The sequence below is a fragment of the Halichoerus grypus genome, chromosome 9 (genome assembly GCF_964656455.1).
Source record: "Halichoerus grypus chromosome 9, mHalGry1.hap1.1, whole genome shotgun sequence".
Lineage (NCBI taxonomy): Eukaryota > Metazoa > Chordata > Mammalia > Carnivora > Phocidae > Halichoerus > Halichoerus grypus.
Window position 1 is genome coordinate 112073000 of NC_135720.1, and position 18388 is coordinate 112091387.

Below are 18388 nucleotides of genomic sequence, written 5' to 3' on the forward strand. Positions count from 1 at the left end.
GCCTTCAAAATAGAATTTAAGGCAAAAACTACACAAGTTGGGGAAGGCATAAAATTCAAAGATGTCTGCTGGCAGACAGATGTCTGTTTCGTACTTCTTCCACCTTGGAAGAAAGCCAAGGTAGAAGAAATGAGAGAAGAGATGCAGGAGAGAAGAGGACATTCCAGTTCCACAGAAAGGCTGGAGCTGATTCCACTTTCCTTTTCTTTCCTTCTCCCCTATGGATTCTGAGGCCAGGCTAACAGGCTGGCAGATAAAAGCACAATGACAGCAGTGACAAGATCATAATTGCTTGGATATACTTTCCTGTCTTTTCTCCTTGACATCTCCAATTTACTACCCTCAGTACCTTTTTGTCCATATAACTTATGTCCAAGAACAGGTTTTGTGCACAAAGAGACTATATTACAATTACTTGGATTTAAGTTAAGACTTAAGACCTTGTGTTCAATTTATAATTAAGATTGCCCTTACTCAGTTTCTTTTACAATTTTATCAAATTAATTAAAAAAACTACTGTATTAGAAATAAAAAGATTTAAGCAATATAATAAAAACTTTTATACTTACCACCCAGTTTAAAATAGAAAACACGATAATATATTGAATACTCTATAACCACTACCCTAAAAGTTTGGTATTTCCATCAAATATTTCAAACTATATCTACAATCTTCATATATTCTCTTTTCTTGTTTTAGCACTTCAACTGCCTACAAGCAAATCTTTAAGTAATGAAAAAACTCTGGTAAATCCTAAAAAGTTAAACTGATGAACCTAGTTTATCTCAAGAAGTTCTTAAATATTGCTACTCAAACAGCAAAGTTTTCTTCCATCCTTAAACTAGTAATCAAATCTAAAACCCAAGTACTCAAGAACACATTCTACATTAGAATCACAAATGATTCAGCGGAGATTGTTCAATATGTCAAATTGCTACAAACCTTACATCTTAAGTACAGATGGCCATAAACTTTATTCACACGTATCATGTGCCACATATGGTTCTAAGTACTTTATAAATGTTATTTTTAAAAGATTTTATTTATTTGAGAGAAACAGAGTGAGAGAGGGAGCGAGCAGAGGTGGGGGGAAGGGCAGAGGCAGGCTTCCCACTGAGCTAGATCCCCACTGACTAGATCCCAGGACTCCGGCGTCATGATCTAAGCCAAAGGCAGATGCTTAACCGACCAACTAGCCACCCAGGCGCCCCATGTTATTTAATAGTCAAAAAACTTGGGGCGCCTGGGTGACTCAGTCGTTAAGCGTCTACCTTCAGCTCAGGTCATGATCCCAGGGTCCTGGGATCAAGCCCCCCAGTCGGGCTCCCCGCTCAGCGGGAAGCCTGCTTCTCCCTCTCCCACTCCCCCTGCTTGTGTTCCCTCTCTCTCGCTCTGTCAAAATATAAATTAAAAAAAAAAATTTAAAAAAATAGTCAAAAAACTTTATGAAATAGGTGCCATTATTACCCCCATTTGATAGGTGAGGAAGAAAGAGGTTAAGGAAAGTTCTCACAGTCACACAGCTAATAAATAGTGGAGCAAGGTTTTAAACCCAGGTGTCTGGCTTCACTGTCTACTGTAAATTACCATCGTGTTACCTCTCCTTATAGGTCTGATTTACTTCCCGATTTCTACCTAAGTTGCACAGGTTTGGAGATCGAATTCCAAGCCCAAAATCTGGGGCCTGGGCATACAACCTCACTGGAACAATAATGGGCATACACAGCACCTTTTCTGTTTAAATAGTTGCTATGAGAGGACTTCTAAAACAACTAACTCCACATGGGGATTGATTTTACAGTGTGAATTCCCAGAGTTCAAAGATCTTCGCTAATTCTGCTTTAACTTTTTAACTTTTTTACCTAAAAACTGCATAGATGAAATTCTATAATTTCCACACAGGTGTTTCTTTTGATTGGATTCAACTAGTTATAGTCATGCTAGTGACACCTTAAGCTAAGAACAATCCAAGGCACGTAACAGACCAGGCAAAGCTTAGAATTCCTAAGAAAAAGCCAGTCAACATATAATACAATCTCCAGGGTGAGGTTCCTAATGTCCAGGACACTCTTCTGTTTGTTAAAAACCTAAAATCCTTTAAAGGAAGAGAGATACAATTAAAGATTACTTTGGCAAACTTCCAGGAAATATCCAAGGGACATACTACTAGCAATGTCTTAAAAGGAACAGTGCAAGGCAGTGCAATTAAAAAATTAAAAAATGTATTAGTCAATACAGTAGGCCACTTTATAGGAAAAAGCTAAGTGAATGTATGGCAAGAAAGAGCTGAAGCTCTTAGGGGAGAGATCCATGGATCTGTACTGTAGCTACAGAACATGTTGAAAATTCTGGAGACAACCAAAATCACTGTCAGAAGATGGTTCAAGGACCAGTACCAATTAGTGTCAAAAGTTTTCAGTGAATTCTTAGCAGAAATGAGGACAATGCAATATACATATACACAGACAAATCAGTCCAGTTCAAAGACACTGGACATTGACTGGGACATCATCAATCTAATAACAGGTTTGTAGGAAAAAGTACTAGCATATTAGATATATACATGATTTCAAGATATATCATGATTTCAAAAATATTAAAATGTGAACTGAAGAGCTATAGTATATGTTACTGTAATGCTTTCTTGGGAAGGACAGTCCTTTGTACCTAAATTATACCTTCAATTCTTTTTTGATATTAAATGTCTTTTATGAAATAATGATGACAGAAAATGATGACCAGATTTTATTTATTTATTTTTTAATGTACAAAGATACTGGCAACCTTATGACGGGCTCCCAATTTCCTCCCCCACATTTTACCAATCATGAATCTCAAAAAATCTGGAACCCAATAACCTTCTACCTAGGACTACAAAAACACTTCTACCAGTTTAGTCCAGGCTACCTAAAAATATCCAAAAATAAAGTGTCTTGCTTTGCTCACTCACTGAATAGCAATCCTTGGGGAAAAATTTTTCTTCTTTTTGAGTGGAGCTGAAGTCTGCCTTCCTCCCCACACCCACCATGACTTCCATGCTTGGTTTTAGTCCTATTGCCTGGAATCCTTCAGAAAAACAGGTAAAATAGAAAAACAACTGCTTGAAGGCGTCAGACAACTAAGTAGCCAAGACTTGAAGCCTGGAGAGAAGCTATGATGGTCAGTTTTATATGTAAACTTGCTTAAGCTACAGTCTTAGTTCAATCAAAACCCTAATCTCGATGTTACTGTGAAAGTATGTGGTAGATGCGATTAAAAGTCTATAATCACTTTAATTAAGGAAGATTATTTTAGATAATCTGAGTGGGCCCGATCCAGTCAATTGAAAGGCTTTAAGAGCAAAACTAAGGTTTCTCTGACAAAGAAGAAATTCACCTGTGGGTTGCAGCTTCAACTCCTGTCCAGAGTTCCAACCTACTCTTCCTGATGGTCTAGCCCAGTCCCCACAGTTCTAGAAACCAACTCCCTGTGATAAGTATCTTAACATATATATAGGTGCACCTGGGTGTGTGTGTATTTATAGATAAAGGATATATATTATTGTGATATATATACACACAGAACCATAATCCATAATTAAAACCTTTCCATAAAGAAAACTCCAGGACCAAATGGCTTGACTAGCAAATTCTTCCGTATCTTTAAGGAAGAAATTACATCAATCTTATACAAACTCTTCCTGAAAATAGAAAAAGGAGGGGGGGCGCCTGGGTGGCTCAGTCATTAAGTGTCTGCCTTCGGCTCAGGTCATGATCCCGGGGTCCTGGGATCGAGCCCCGCATCAGGCTCCCCAATCCGCGGGAAGCCTGCTTCTCCCTCTCCCACTCCCCTGCTTGTGTTCCTGCTCTCGCGATCTCTCTTCTCTGTCAAATAAATAAAATCTTAAAAAAAAGAAAAAGGAGGAATATTTCCCATTTCATTTTCTGAGGTTATTTTCTCTCATAAACACAAGCACAAAAATCCTAAACATTCTTAAAAAAATCAAATCCAGGTACATAAGAAGGGATAATACATTACGAGGAAGGCTGGCTTAACATTCTAAAAATCAATTAATGTAATTCACTGCATTAAAAGACTAAAAAGAAGGTTTTAGATTAATAACTAAAGTAGCATGAAACAGTATTTTTTTTTTTAAGATTTTATTAATTTGACAGAGAGACACAGCGAGAGAGGGAACACAAGCAGGGAGAGTGGGAGAGGGAGAAGCAGGCTTCCCGTGGAGCAGGGAGCCCTATGGGGGGCTTGATCCCAGGACCCCGGGACCATGACCGGAGCCCAAGGCAGATGGTTAACGACTGAGCCACCCACGTGCCGCGATTTAAGGTTTAAAAAAAGGCACGTTGAAATAAATATATTCTTAGAAAAAAAGACTGAAAATATTATTCTCCCTTAATTGTAGTGTGTGTGTCCATGTTTTTGTTTTTTAAGATTTTATTTGAGAGAGAGAAAGCACGAGAGAGGGGAGGGTCAGAGGGAGAAACAGACTTTAAGCCTCTTCTAAGAAAAAAACATTCTGGAATCGAGGGTCCTGGGATGGAGTCCCGCATCGGGCTCCTTGCTTGGCAAGAAGCCTGCTTCTCCCTCTGCCTGCCACTCCCCCTGCTTGTGTGCTTGTGCTCTGACAAATAAACAAATGAAATCTTAAAAAAAAAAAAGAAAAAGAAAAAAAACTCTAACATTTTCTTGAAGAGTTCCCTGTTTCAGAAACATTTTTCTTTTTTTCCATTTTAAAAGTAGTAACACTTTTATTTTAGAGACTTTGGAATAATCAATAAAATACAATTTAAAAAACACATATTATGGGGCGCCTGGGTGGTTCAGTTGGTTAAGCGTCTGCCTCCTGGGATCATGACCTGAGCCAAAGGCAGATGCTTAACTGACTGAGCCACCCAGGTGTCCCAGAACATTTTGTTTTTCCTTAGAAAAGGCTTAAAACAGTTTAAGAAAAAATTTTAGAAGTTTTAAAAAAATATTACTACATAAGAGATTTCCAAATTCTTCCACTTAGATGAAAGCAGAAATAGGTTTACCAAACAAATTAAGTATTTGCTAGATTAAATATATGGCATCGTTTCTCAAGCAGATTCTTGCTTTAAATCCAAAAGCAATGACTTAAAGCAGAGGCATGATGTGTTTCTTAGAGTACTTGACAGCAAGCATGGTTCTAAGTAACAGGTGGAAGTTAGGATAGGAAGGCGGGCACAGGGATAAAGGATGCCACCTGAGACCCAGGGCACAGGGCACTCAACAATAAGGGCAACGGAACATTCAGATTACCTGGTATATAATTCCCTAAACAAAAAATTAAAAAAATAACAATTCGCTAAACAAATTGTTATGAGCTAAACTGTGTTCCCCTCAACATTTGTATGTTGTTGAAGTCCCAACTCCTAAATCCTCAGAATGGGACTGTTTGGAAATAAGGACTTTAAAGAGGTGATTAAGGTTAAATGAAGTTATTAGGGTGGGATAGGATTTTTAAGAATAGGAAATGAGGGCACAGACACAGGGAGTCATCTACAAAGCGAGGAGGCTTCACAAGAAGCCAATCCTGCTGACATCTTGATCTCAGATCTCCAGCCTCCTAAATTTCTGTTGGTTAAGCCAGTCTGTGATACTTTTTTATGGCAGCCCTAGCAAACTAATATACAGATACAACTGCAAAAATTAAATTTCAGGCTCTGCCACCAAAAAAGAGATTTAGGACAAACACATGGAAGGAATCTTATATGGTTTTATGGTAGAGACCGTGATCTTCCTATAGAACTGTAAATCACTAGCTCTTTTAAGGAAGCCAAACTTTCTTTTAATAATCTTGTCAATAATTTACTGCAACTTTCCTCTAATTTTAGTAACTGTATATGCTATACAAATAAAATAATATTTAAATTTCATTCGTATTTGTTACTTCATCTGATCCTTACAACCTTCTCTATGAAACAAATAGAAAACCAAACCCTCTGGTCCCAGTCACAGATCTTTGCACTATACCCCAGTATTTTCCAAAATTTTTATAAGGCTCCACCTGTTTTAGTAAGAACAGAGATAAAGTTTATACTTATCATAAAGCCTTAGTATTTTAACAGTAGGAAGGACAATCTGAATCTAAAGAAAAGAGTATCTTGAAATAAAAAAAAGCCAACATTTCCTGAGAATTTACTGTGTCAAGCACAGTTCTAAGCACTTTACATGAATTAACTTGACCCTAATAACCCTGAGTTAGATAACTACAACAACCTCCGTTTCAGAGACACAGAAACTGATGAGTACTTTATCCAAGTTAATAAAGGAGCTAGGATTTGAACCTAGGAAAGACTGACTTCAATGCCCATATTCCGAACTACCACCCAATGAAGTATAATGAGGGCACTATTGAGCATAAATCTTAATGGCTTTGGAGGCAGGCAGATTTAAGTTTAAACAGTGGCTCTGCCACTTATTAGGGGTATGACTTTGGGCAAACTTAAGCTCTTTGTACCTTTGATTCCTCAGCTCTATAATGGAGATAAATAAGACAATGGATATAAAAGCATTTAGTACAGTGGCACATAATAATGTCTAATTATTAAGCCCTTACCCTTCTAATTCTACTTTCATGAATATACAAGGAGAATCCAACAATGTTTAATTTGAGGACTCCAAGCAAAAATATCAAGAGGTTCTCCTGGGACGCCTGGATGGCTCAGTCGGTTAAGCGTCCAACTCTTGGGTTTTGGCTCAGGTCATGATCTCAAAGTCGTGAGACTGAGCCCTACATCGGGCTCCGCACTGGGCATAGAGCCCGCTTGGGATTCTCTCTCTCCCATTCCCTTTGCCCCTCCCCCACATGTGTGTATGCGCATGTGCACTTGTGCGCTCGCTCTCCTTCTCAAAAGAAAAAAAATATATCAAAAACTTTTTTCATCCATACTTATTTCCTCCCTACATTCCAGAAATGCATATACTATTTCATTAATCTCATTTCCCCTAATATATTAAATCAGATTCGTAGTTAGATCAGTTTTATATTGTCTCCCACAGAATACCTAATAACTTCGATAAGAACAAGTATAGTTATTCAACTTCAAAACATTCTGGACATTGCTCAAACATCTAATATTTAATAAAAATTCACCAATGTACTTATCTTAACCTTTACTGAATTTTTTAAAAATATTAAGTTTGTAATATCTCTTGGGATTAGAAGGTAATTGTTTGCTCTTATTTGAACTTTTACTACTATTTCAAGCTTCAGAGTCCTCATTTTAGCACTCCCACTCCATGATTTATATGGTTACATCACATTCTCCTTCACTCTCCATTTTTCCAGAAAATACTGCTTTTGTAGTCATGTGGAGGTCTCTAGATTTTCTCTACTTATAACTGAATTTCTTTCGACCTTTTTAATTTTTGAAGCATTCTTCTTGAGAAGACTTAGCAGGAAGAACACTGGGCTAGGAGCCAGGGGTCCTCACCTCTGCCATCTCATCTCTGATTCTTTATCTGAAAAATGAGAGGACTGCACTAGATAAATTTGTAACAGGTTTCCTTATATCTCTAGGCTTCATATTTTCATGATTCTGGGTCTTCCCACTAGAAGTCATTCAGCATTCCAACAACTTTCCTAAACTTTTTACTCCAGTTAGCCAAGGAGGGGCAGACATGTTCAGATTCAGGGGTAGGGGGAAAGAAACAATAATCAGCAAGTCCAGGGCTATAGGAGGAAAGACATGATATTTGTGGACCAATTAGAAAAAGATTAATAAGAGATAGGAGACAAAAAATATGTCAAAACCAGAAATCAAACAGCCTAACTCTAACCTCACCCCTACGTATCTATTTAAGAGGAACTAGAAAAAGCTTTCAGCAGCAGAGGTTACTTAGCCCTCATTTCCGTTTCAAGGGAGCAATGCAACTGTGTGCCATCTTTGCAATATTGTTGCTAAAGTGGCCCCCTACAGGCTTTCCACAAAATAGGCATTACTGGGGTATTTGATGACTGAATTAGAGTTCAGCTGAACTGAAAGCTCTCATAAATGCTACCAGTACCGCTAGGTACCATGAAATCTGAGGACTCAAGTCCATGGAAATTACATGGCATTGGCTGCCCTGGTTCTAACGGGAAGACTGAGACTGAGCTCGCTGGGATGGTAAGATGTGGCCTGATGACACTGCGTAAATTCTGAGGATACTGGAAGCAGACCCCAGAAGGAAAAAGTACAGATTAACAGGCACCGGCTATCTCTAACCCAAGGCAATATCAGAATATGTATGAAAGTCACTTCCTACCCTGGTGTCAGAGTCCAAGAAAACACTAGCTTAAGTTTCCCTCTGGAGAGGCCAGCTTCTTGGTTTATGACTGGTTGGAGGGGAGGGGAGAGGAAATCAACAAACGGATGACGGAGTTGGGCAGTTGTAAAGATTCTCAGGCCAGCCCTATGGTGGTGTTGCTCAAAGTGTGGCATAACACCCCAAGGAAGGGGGTGCCTGCTTAAAACGCAGTTTCAGGGACTCATCACAGACCTCGAGAATCAAATTTCTGGGAGTGGTACTGGCATTTTTAAGGAGCAAACTTACATTTGAGAATTACTACCCCAGAATGGGAGTGGGGAGTGGGGGCTGGGGGGTGGGGACGGGGATAGGAACTGAGGTGAGGTTCTCTTGACTCTGGATTCATTACATTTGACTACACCATTTTGTTTTGGGGACCATTAAAAAAACCCCTCAATTTCTCAGGTAACAGAGGCAGCTAGCTGTCTAACAGTTCACAGGGGCACAATGAAAGGGCCTGGAAAATGCATTTCCACAAACTGGTTAAAGAGTTCCTCCCAGGCCTTGTTTACCGTGTTTGTTTGTTCACTGGTTTCTTGTTTAAAAATAAACCGGTCCAACCCAGGAATTTTCAGGAAGAATCACAAATTCCAAAATAGAAGAGGTTTTTGTTTTTTGATAGTGCAGAACTAGGCTTGTAAACCTGAAGTCACTGTCTGCTCTAAAAAGGGTTTCACTTAATAGAAGATCCCCGGTTCAGGCTCTGCCCAGCTCTTCTGCCCGCAGAGCTACTAATGAAAGCCAGTAATTTGTGGGTGCAGAGAAGGCAGACTCTGAAGCAGGGGTGGGGAGCGAGCACGACGCACTCTCCGCTCCAGAGTTTGACAAGAGGCCCGAACTACCTGATTTTTAATGAGTTCCATTAACTGCCAGGGAAAAAGGCGTCTGCAAAGGCGTTCTCAAGAAACACGCCGCGGTTACCGTCGTTTCTCTGCCGGGGGATGAAAACACCCCAGGCCTGCACAGAACAGTCAAGTTACACTTTAGCTGTCCCCCGCGACTGCGTTTACGATTTCCATATAAGGTGACACCCCCTTTCCCGGACTGTAAGACTTTATCCTCAGCACGAAAACGGGCGGCCGAAACCACTTGCGGACATTTTTCCTCGCGATGATTTTAGTCCCGCGGCCTTTCAACTGGGGTCCGACCCCGCGGGCGTTCGCCCGAGCGGCGGCCTGAGGAGACGGCCCCAGCCCCCCGACACAAAGGCAAAGCCCGGGCGCTGCCCGCCGCCACACTCGCCCTACCGGGTTCCGAGCCACACTTACCTGACGCTCCCCGAACCCGCCCGGGAGGCGCGCGCACCCGGCGCCGCGAGAAGCCGCCGCGGGGACCCGCCGTGCCGCAGCAGCGCGCGCCCCCCGCCTTGGCCGGCGCGGCCACGCGGCTGAGTCAACCTGCGCTTCACATTAAGAGTCCCCTCGGCGCGCGGGGCACGCCGGGAAGGCTGGGCTTCGGACCCTCCGCCTGGGGCGGCCGCTGATAGGTGCCCTCTTTCTTTCCCGACACGCCCACCCGCCCGAAGGAGGACGCTCTCGCACCTGCACTGCTGGGGTGGATTCGATTTCTGAGCTGCGGATGCCCCCTTTCAATTATTAAAGGTAGTTTACCTGAGTTGTAAAATAATCTCGCGCAGCCCCAGGACAGCTCATGCTCAAAGAAGATTGTGGAGCACCTCGATCTCTCCACGCATTTGGGGAAGGGGGTAGGTAGTAAGAATAACGGAGTTCCTTAAACACGTTTTGCTTAGAAGCCCCTATCCTGGGTTTGCATTCTGACTAAAGCAGGAAAAAAAAAACCACCCACATTTTTCTCAAACTTTGAATTAATGAAACCACATGGTAGATATAGCAAAGTTGAATTACAAATTTTAAATCAACCGAAAGCAAATTATTGGAAAATTGGTTGTGTTACGAGTAAAATATTTCAACAAACATATTAACGTATGGTCTATGTCCAATAAAACAAGTGCTGAAAACATGAAGGAAATAGTATCAGTCCTTATTGTCCTGATTTCTAGTGGCTTTTGTATTTTTAAAAAGTTATAAAGTTATACTTATTATGCAAACAGTTTTATTTTAAAATTGCTGAAAACTGGGCACCTGGGTGGCTCGGTGGGTTAAGCGTGGGACTCAGTTTCTGCTCAGGTTGTGATCTCAGGGTCCTGGGATAGAGCCGGCGTAGGGTTACCCGCTCAGGCCGGGGGAGGGGGGGTGCGAGGAGTCTACTTGTCCTCCCTCTACTCCTCCCTCCCCTCTCATAAATAAAAATAAAATCTTTAAAAAATTTTGTTGAAAACCATGTAAATTAATAGCATGATTTCTTAAATTCTGAGTCAACTTTTTTTTGTTACAAAAGTCTCTAGAAACTAATTTGAGGCCAAAGATTAGGATTAGAGTTGAAGTGGAAGGAATATGAGGAAATTGTTTTGACTCTCATTCTAATAGGTTGCAAATGGTTGCTGGATACTTGTAGAGCAAAACTGCGTTATCAGGGTCAACAACTTTAACTTTAAAAACTGAAGCTATACATTTTTTTCATTATAATTTGACTTTTAGAGGTCTTCGAGGATCTTAGGATCCAAACTTTACATCAAAGTAACCCAGAGGATTGTTCAAACTAATACCTTTATTTCCATTTCTGTAAAGTACAATGTTATGCCTGAGGGCAGAAAAGAAGGAAAGGAAGAAAACCTTCTTGATATTCCTGCAGGATAGTTCTTGAAGTAAATTCTTCCTTTCTGGAAAGTTTTCTCTGTGCAGATTTGTAACACAAAAATCTGGCACAAAGATCAGACAATCAGGCTAATGACTGTGTCTTTTAATTAATAGTTAAGACTAAATTGTTCTTTGTCTCTACTTTCATGTAATGAATAGCATATCAGATCTAGCAATTTTGGGGGGTAGACACCAAGAAGATGAAGTATGAGGAACATATATTCATAGAAAGCACTGGTGTATGCTGATTTTTATCATTCATTTGTAAGTTAATGCCTCTCCAAACCTGAATCTCTCAGATGCATTTGTATCTGAAGCTGAAACCCTTTCTAATGTCAAATTGGCAGACCTGGAATTTTCCATTGCCATAATGGCTAATTCAAAAGGCAATACAGTTCATCCGATTAACTGTGTTAAGTCTCCTTGAATATGCTGTCTACTACCAGCAAATATTACAAAGCACCTTTTCCAATATTTCACATCACTTAAACTTCTCAACAACCCTGGGGGATAGATTTTATTACTCAGATTTAGACATGAGGAAAACAAGACATAAACAAGTATCTAAGGTCATTAAACTACAGAGTGGTGCTGGTGGGCTGAGAACCTGGATCATCTGACCCCCAAATTCTTGTTCAGCACCCACTGAGCATATGGCAATTCTCCCTAATTGCTTCCAGGTGAACTCCTGAGAGCTTCCATGAGGCACCTTAAATGCCTTCAGCTGTCAACACCAAACAACTCCATCTTAGAATGAAAATATTTTTAAAGTAGTAGCTGGTATCAGTTATTGAATAAGAAACTAATTATCCTTTCTACATCATATGTAGTAAATGTAAAAACAATGCAAAAATTCCAAGATTTCTGAACTCTCAATTATATTTGCATTTTTAAAAAAGATTTTATTTATTTATTTGACAGAGTGAGACACAGCTAGAGAGGGAACACAAGCAGGGGGAGTGGGAGAGGGAGAAGAGGATCCCTGGGATCATGACCTGAGCCTAAGGCAGATGCTTAACGACTGAGCCACCCAGGCACCCCTATATTTGCATTTTTTTAAAACTAAATGATTTAGGTTATATGATTTCTAGATCACTGCAGACGTGTAAAATGAGACTTTTTGAAAGACTAATCACTTTCATTTGGAAGTCCAAAATTGTGCTCAAATATAGATGTAAATAACTATTTAATTTCTGACTTTCTAGAGGGGGGCTGGAACCCTGCAAAATAGATTCACAAGAATCCTTTTTCCTTTACTCTATCAGTTCACCTTTGTTAACAATCACTTCATGAAAGCCGCAAAGGCTAGTGACCAGCTGGAAACAAAGACTGGATCTTGAAAACACAATCAACCAGAGGATCATGAATTTTAAGTTTCTAGTGGCTAGAATTTGCTACTGGATCTTTATTAATATACATCTGCTTAAATACAACTTCAGTGAACCTTATAGTCTCATTTATAATGTCTCATCTGCAAATTCAACAAACACATAGCACAATCCAAAGGTGTAGGATCCTAAGAGAATTATGTAGATAACGATTGCGGATTTCTCCTCTAAAGGAACTTTCAAAAGTTAAGTTTGGTTATTTGGGTAATCAAATAAGAGATAAGGGGAAGTGAATCTAGATAAAGTATTCCACTATTAAGTAAAAGAGAAATGATAGAATATCCCAGTTTTTTAACTCCCTGTGAATTAATAGGTATAGGCATTATGCCTCAGCAGCTCCTAAGATCATAAAAAGAGAGCTGGACGTTTTGTACCTCCTGAGGGAAGACCACACCACCACTTAAAACGCTGCTAAAGAGATCGAACCTAGATCTGATGCAGACTTGAGATCCAGCTGCCAGTTTGTAGGAAACACAGGAATATGTTGAACTGTGCCATGATCATGCAATCTGCAAAGTCCTGACAGGGAAACTCTACAACTCAAAGGGTCTCCATTTTTTCAAGCGATAAACCGTTAAGTTGAAAAAAAAAAAATGACTTAAAAGATTTCAACAAAATTTTTAAAGTGTGTTGTATGTGTTGCGGGGAGACTATACTGTCTGGGGTGAACATTTGGGTGGAGAAACCATTAAAGAAAAAAAGTGAAGGTGATACTATAAAGGTTAGGATCATGGTAACTTACAAGATGGTGATGGCAGGGAGTGATTGAGAAGGGACACTTACTTGGAAGGAACTTCTAAGGGGAGGTAGCAAAGTTCTGTTTCTTGACCTGGTGATGGTTAGTTACAAGGGTGTTTGCCTTAGAATAATTTATTAAGGTGAACATTTCCTTTATAGTGTCTTCTGTTTCTGTGTTTTATTTTATGATAAAGAGATTTAAAAAAAGGTTGGAGGGACAGGCTAGTCCTACCCAAGAGCTGAAATATATTTTCTCCACACCTAGCTATTTGCAAATGTATCCATTTGGTTTCCTGGAACATTATTAAGGTGAAATTATTTTTAAAAGAAAAATGCTTTAAAAAACCCCAAATCCTTTGAAAGACAGTCCACATTGTAATACACTTTTGAATTTTATTTAGATATTGTCTTCTTTTAGAAGGTAATGGACAAGTAGGTAGTAGAGTGTATTTTGAATGTTAGAGAAAAGGTGAATGGAATGATGAAAGATAAGGAACAATTTCTTGAAACTTAATGGTGGGGTGCCTGGGTGGCTCAGTTGTTAAGCGTCTGCCTTCGGCTCAGGTCGTGATCCCAGGGTCCTGGGATCGAGCCCTGCATCGGGCTCCCTGCTCGGCGGGGAGCCTGCTTCTCCCTCTCCTGCTCCCCCTGCTTGTGCTCTCTCTCCCGCTGTATCTCACTCTGTCAAATAAATAAAAAAAAAAAAAAAGAAAGAAACTTAATGGTTAAATTCCAGTAATGGTCAGGAGAGTAATCTATAACATTACCCATTAGAGACTTTGCCAAGGGCAAGAGCTCCCTCCCTTACCCACCCACATGTGAGGACAATTCATCTCAGAATTCTATGACTTTTTAAAAGGACATAGAATGCTCAGCTTGAGATTCAAGAATCAAATAAACCTCTGTAAATAGAAGTACTGCTGGGAGTCAGAATGGAGGAGTCAGAAAATGTAGAAATATGTTAACCTGGGGCTTCAGCAGAGGCTGGGTGTAAACTGATAATATGTTTATCTCTCATTACTCCTGTTACAGTTTACAAACAGACTCTGACCTTCCAAATCCCATGCACCAGCTCTGTCAACACACATTGCTTCTGTTTATGAACACAAAAGTCTCATTCTTGAACCCAGTATGGAGAATGCTGGGAATATTTTTTTTAACTTCATACGAGTTTTTTTTTTTTTTTTTTAAGATTTTATTTATTTGACAGAGAGAGACACAGCGAGAGAGGGAACACAAGCAGGGGGAGTGGGAGAGGGAGAAGCAGGCTCCTCACTGAGCAGGGAGCCTGATGTGGGGCTCGATCCTAGGACTCTGGGATCATGACCTGAGCCGAAGGCAGACGCCTAACGACTGAGCCACCCAGGCGCCCCAACTTCATACAAGTTTTAAATGAACTGCATCTGAAAAAGAAAACAAACAAGGCCCCAAAATATACATTCTTCAAACTAGGGTTTGAACCAGTAAACTTTAGGCTTGCAAAATAGACTCTAGTTACCCATTGAGGCACCATAGAAAACCAAGAGATTCTCTTATCTTACTCAAATCCTACCTCCTCCTTTCCCCAAACGTTCAGTAACTGATATAAGGCAAAATCTGTTTACCAAAGCATGTGTCCTGGCCCCTTACCTCCACTCCTTGGGAAACTTTATAATAAAAACAAACAGGGAAACCTGGGTGGCTCAGTTGATTAAGCATCTGCCTTTGGCTCAGGTCGTGATCCCGGGGTCCTGGGATCGAATACCATATTGGGCTCCTTGCTCAGTGGGGAGCCTACTTCTCCCTCTCCTTTTGCTCTTCCCCCCCCTCATGCACACACACACACACACACACACACACACTCTCTCTCTCTCTCTCTCAAATAAATAAATAAAATCTTTAAAAAAAAAGAAAAACAGATAGTAAGATAAATAGGAACTAGGTAGATTCAGAAAAGTTTCTTCTGCTTGTTAACCAAGAGCCCAAAGTGTTCTTGTTTATTTAGAGTTATGATGCAACTTGGAAGCACATCTGTGTTTGTGAATGTGCAAAGTACACGAAAAAGGAAGTACAAAAACATGAAGTGATATCAGATTCATAAGGCAGTATGACGTAGTGAAAGAAAACATTGGAAAAAGAGCCAGATGACCTCAGTTTCAGGCCATTCCACCAGTTACTGGCTGAGCAAGTCATGCATAAGCTTGGGTTTCCTAATTTGTAACATGATAACTGACCCACCTTTGCCTTGAGGTTGTTATGAGGAAGAAAACATAGTCAAAATGTATGCAAAAGTATATAATCTCAAAGCACTAGAGAAATTCAAGGTACTATTAGTATTAATGTTATTTTTTTTACTTAAAACAGTTTTTTATTGAAGTATTGACTCTTAATGTCATATACACACATTCCCATCCAAACAAATATTATCTTTAAAAGGAACACCCAAAGACTTTTTTATGAGATAAAGTTGTCCTCGTTAATGTATCAAATATACTGCTTTCCTTAACATGCAGTTTGAGTGAAAATAAACTTTTTTTTTTTTTTTGAAGATTTCATCTATTTATTTGACAGAGAGAGACACAGCAAGAGAGGGAACACAAGCGGGCGGGGGGGGGGGCGGGGAGAGGGAGAAGCAGACTCCCCGCGGAGCATGGAGCCCCCGATGCGGGGAATCCCAGGACCCTGGGATCATGACCTGAGCCGGAGGCAGACGCTCAACGACTGAGCCACCCAGGCGTCCCGAAAATAAACCATGTTATGATGACAAAATAGTTTTGGTATTTTCTCTTTTTATCCATAATCATTGGTAACAGTTGAGTTACTTTTAAAGAGAATTTAACATCTTTTCTTTTTTTTTTAATTTGAAATTTTTATTTAAATTCAATTTAGTTAACATATAGTGTATTATTAGTTTCAGGGGTAGAATTTAGTGATTCATCAGTTGCATATAACACTCAGTGCTCATTACATCAAGTGCTCTTCTTAATACCAGTCACCCAGTTACCCAACCCCCCTCACCCACCTCTCCTTAACATCTTTTCTTAAGAGGGCATTTGGTTCTCTATCTGATGTGTGCTTTCTAGTGCAGTTTTTAATGGTGCAGTAAGTAATTGCCCTCGTAGATTCTTATTTTTAAGGGTTGCATGCATGCGCGTGCGCACACACACACACTCCCCTGGCTGAAGGAATTACAGGAAATTACTAACTCAGCCCTTCCTCAGCCACTCTTTGATTATTTTTTTTTAAACGTAAGCCCAAAGTAGGGCTTGAACTCACAACCCTGAGATCAAGGGTCACATGCTGTTTCGACTGAGCCAGCCAGGTGCCCCCAACCACTCTTTTTTAATCACATGATAGCAACATACAAACAAGGTTGAAGAGAGCAATTTCAGAAAGTTTGTCTTTGGAATACTACTCAGCCATCAAAAAAATGAAATATTGCCATTTGTGACGATGTGGATGGAAGTAGAGGGTATTATGCTAAGCGAAATAAATCAATTAGAGAAAGACAATTATATGATCTCACTCATATGTGGATTTTAAGAAACAAAACAGGATTATAGGGGAAGAGAGGGAAAAAATAAAACAGGATTAAATAAGAGAGGGAGACAAACCATAAGAGACTCTTAAGCATAGGAAACAAACTGAGGGTTGCTGGAGGAGAGTAGGGGTGGGAGGATGGGGTAACTGGATGATGGACATTAAGGAGGGTGCGTGATGTAATGAGCGCTGGGTTTTTTTTTTTTAAGATTTTATTTATTTGACAGAGAGAGCACACGCAGGGGCAGTGGCAGGCAGGGGGAGCGGGAGAGGGAGAAGTAGGCTCCCGGCTGAGCAGGGAGCCCAATGTGGGTCTCAATCCCAGGACCCTGGGATCATGACCTGAACCGAAGGCAGACGCTTAACCGACTGAGCCACCTAGGCGCCCAGCACTGGGTATTATGTAAGACTGATGAACCACTGACTTCTCTACCTCTGAAACTAATAATATATTATATGTTAATTAATTGAATTTAAATAAAAATTTAAAAAAAGGAAAGTTTGTCTTGCTCCCAGTTTTGGAAGCACTTAACACTTAAGTTTAGATAGCAGTTTGGGGTATTCTCTCTTATTCTTTATTGTAAATGCTGGTAGGCCCTAAGATGTTGAAAATTAGTAGATGTTTGGGCCTTGGAATGGAGACATTATACAAGTATCCTTTGCTTTTTGAAAGTTTGAGTTATGCTACTTTGCTTTTACAAAAGAGCTACGTTAGTAACTGTTTTGCCAACTGAAAGAAATCTGAAGAGGGTTTTCATTTTTTACAAGAAAAAAGGCAAAAAGCAAAAATAGCACTCAGCATTTGTTTTGCAGCAAATCGCTGAAGCAGCGTGCACTGAGCACAAGTTTCTTCCCGCCCAACTACGCTCAGCATCTCGGCATCAAGGTGCCATGGCTTTGAACTGTGTCTGGGAGCATCTGTGCTTTATCTCAATTTATTTTGTGCTTTTGTTAGCAAGATGTGTCCTTAAGGTATCAGGAAAACTTAAGAGAGGTTATTTGCTTGGGTCTGGGAATGCTCAAAAATTTTTCCACATAAATTACTGGTGATTTCTTCTTCTTTATGCCATCTTGGGTCATGAAAGTTTTCATAAGAATGCTCTACTTTCAGGTAGTGGGGGAAACCTGTACTTAGAAATTGACTTTGAGGGCGCCTGGGTGGTTTGGTCATTAAGGGTCTGCCTTCAGCTCAGGTCATGATCCCAGGGTCTTGGGATCGAGCCCCACATCGGGCTCTCTGCTCAGCGGGAAGCCTGCTTCTCCATCTCCCACTCCCCCTGCTTGTGTTCCCTCTCTCGCTGTCTTTATCAAATAAATAAATAAAATCTTAAAAAAGAAATTGACTCTGAGAAGGAGTCAGATGAGAGAAGGCTGATCAGGGATTAAAGAGATCAGGCATCTGGTACCAGCCTGGTCACCTGTGGGTCAGTCATTAGCTCTATGTCTCATTTCTTTTTGTCTAAAAGTTAGGAGCTTTTAAGGGTGCCTGAGTGACCCAGTCAGTTAAGCATCTGCCTTTGACTCAGGTTATGATCTGGGGTCCTGGGATAGAGCCGAGCCCTGCATTGGGCTCCCTGCTCAGCGGGGAGCCTGCTTCTCCCTTTCCCTCTGACCCTCCCCTACACTCGTTCTCTCTCTTTCTCTCTCTCTCTCAAATAAATCAATAAATCAATAAATCTTTTTTAAAAAATAAAAGAAATTGTAGATCAAATGAT

The 18388-nt window shown here is 40.3% G+C and overlaps 2 protein-coding genes across 3 annotated transcripts in view; one reads left to right on the plus strand and one right to left on the minus strand.

Annotated features, from left to right (window-relative positions):
* The window catches only part of KCTD20 (potassium channel tetramerization domain containing 20), a 35862-nt gene extending 26138 nt beyond the window's left edge, over nt 1–9724 (minus strand). The window contains exon 1 of one of the 2 annotated variants that reach the window (XM_036097181.2): nt 9580–9724. The gene's annotated coding sequence lies outside the window, so the exon portion shown is untranslated. The remainder of the gene's footprint in view (nt 1–9579) is intronic. The other variant, XM_036097161.2, reaches the window with a different exon arrangement.
* A 25-nt stretch (nt 9725–9749) lies between these two features.
* PXT1 (peroxisomal testis enriched protein 1) overlaps nt 9750–18388 on the plus strand; it is a 47344-nt gene continuing 38705 nt past the window's right edge. The window contains exon 1 of the mRNA XM_036097193.2: nt 9750–9912. The gene's annotated coding sequence lies outside the window, so the exon portion shown is untranslated. The remainder of the gene's footprint in view (nt 9913–18388) is intronic.